Here is a 2,064-nt window from a genome sequence, read left to right on the forward strand (position 1 = left end):
TGCTAGGAGTTTTGCTTTTAGATGTTTTATTATAGAAAGTGTATGAAACCCATGCCCCAAGTTCTCATACATTCTGTCATTGTGTTAATTATGGATGGAATTATAAAGAAAATAAATTATTCCCGTTTTTGTTGGGGACCTCTGGAACCCCCTCCCCGGACCCCACTTTGAGAACCACTGTTTTGGGGTACTGGTAAAGTTTAAGACGTCCTAGTTAATGTAATAGCACAGCTATGAATATATGTCGGCTAACTATTCAAACAGCTAACGAGGTCTTGAAAAGCAAACGGTTCATGAAAACGTATGTTTTAACCGGTTTATCTTTGCTTCACTTACAGTCAAATATGGGTAAGCACGCACATACAGAGGATACATGTAAATAAAATGGAGTAAAGGCCGGTGTACATATGGTGATAACATACCTGGATATTCTATGAATGAAGTCAACCTTGAGTCAGCCTCTTGACAGAAATGCTTTTAGCTGAAGTCCGTATTGAGTCCATGAATCAAAAGTGACAGTGGTCGACTTTTCACCGACCTCTGACCAGCGCGCGCTCGTCTCAGAAATAAAATAGCACATTCAAGGTTGTAATAACACCGGGCTCTTCCATAAATCACAATTATAGTCCCATGTGCTAATTTTTAAAAACTCAGTCCAGTCTGTGGAGCTGGCTCCGTCCACCAAGTGACTTTTCCAGTCCGCACGGAGCGGAGACTTGTTGTCAGTCCCAACGCTGCGGCTGAGGACCAATCACAGCCTGCAGAGGCCGGACACATTTAACTCTTTATCTCTCAGCCACTCACTCAATTGCTTCATCACAGAGCCATTATCTCACAGCTGGCAGCTTAATGTATGGGAAAAGAGTTAACAACTGTGGAGTTTAAAGCAGGATACTAAATTAAATCCTTATGGCTGTATTAAAGGCAGGTTAATGAAATTTTGTGTTGCCATTCTCCTGCGTGAGATTAAATCAAAAGTTAAAATAATTAACTTACTACTGGGCATGAAAGACTCAGAAATAACTTCGGAAGATGTAAATTGCTACAGAAACCACGCCTGGAACACAACATGTTCAATATTTAAGGGCAAATTCATGAAAATATGGTTCATTACTGTATCTCCTTGTGCTATAACCGATAGAGCCCATTTTAATGCCACACCATGAACAAGTGCTGCCACCTAGTGGCGCCTGTGCTGACCAGATCAGTTCACCATAACGTTAACTGGGTTAACTGTTTAACTCATAGTAGCATGGGGATCCTATTGCTGTTTCTGCCTCTAATCCAGTACTGACAGCTGTACCTGTGATATAAGGAAATTTTAGACTAAAATTTTCGACTTATCACGAGAAGTTTTCCTGTGCTGGTCCAGAATGTTGTAGTGTATGTTGTATGTGTTTTTCTTTGAGCATTACTCTAGTAATTTTGTATGGCATTCTCATGAAGTTGGGGTATTTCAAAGAGATTGAAAAAAACTAAATAGTAACTCAATGCCACTGAGGCTAAATATCCTGATTTTTAGTCTCTTCTATGACCCTCCATGTCTGGTAAAGACTCACATCTTTCAAACTCCATGCCCCCATTTTGTAACAGAAACTTTCTTTAGAAAGCTCCCTCCACAGAATACATTTAACAACTCTCAGGCTGATGTGGTTATTCAAGACAAGTGAACTGATCTTTCTTTAAATCGGTGAGTGTGCCAGTTTATCTACGTGGAAAAATCTGAAGCTCTAATGAGTCACTCCAACTCTCAGCAAAACTCAGAAATTCAGTTAAGCAGGGTGTTGGTCATCTGATGAGTAGGCCTACGCTGCCTACTCAAGTGGCAGGAAAGAACTGACAAATAGTAACAAAAATAGCCCCAGGCTGTAAATGAGCATCTCCGGAGAACATTCAGTCAATACTGAAATCGACTTCAAAGCCTGGGGAGCTGTATCAGTATGACATTACAAATTAAGGGGGCTGGGCCGTGGGGTTGATCAATCCAGGACACAAATCACACATTTCAAGGCAAAAATTCAATGCCACTTTTCTGTAAAAGTAAAGAGGAGAAGTTATCAGGCA

The 2,064-nt window shown here is 40.6% G+C and overlaps 1 protein-coding gene across 2 annotated transcripts in view; it reads right to left on the bottom strand.

The window, feature by feature from the left end:
- The window catches only part of LOC119910340 (fibroblast growth factor receptor-like 1), a 28,863-nt gene extending 28,142 nt beyond the window's left edge, over positions 1-721 (bottom strand). Inside the window, exon 1 of one of the 2 annotated variants that reach the window (XM_038728901.1) lies at positions 423-721. The gene's annotated coding sequence lies outside the window, so the exon portion shown is untranslated. The remainder of the gene's footprint in view (positions 1-422) is intronic. The other variant, XM_038728900.1, reaches the window with a different exon arrangement.
- Between the last annotated feature and the right edge of the window lie 1,343 nt (positions 722-2,064).

This window comes from Micropterus salmoides, unplaced genomic scaffold, assembly GCF_014851395.1.
Source record: "Micropterus salmoides isolate LMB-PRFRI ecotype aquatic unplaced genomic scaffold, ASM1485139v1 Ms_hic_scaffold_19, whole genome shotgun sequence".
NCBI lineage: Eukaryota > Metazoa > Chordata > Actinopteri > Centrarchiformes > Centrarchidae > Micropterus > Micropterus salmoides.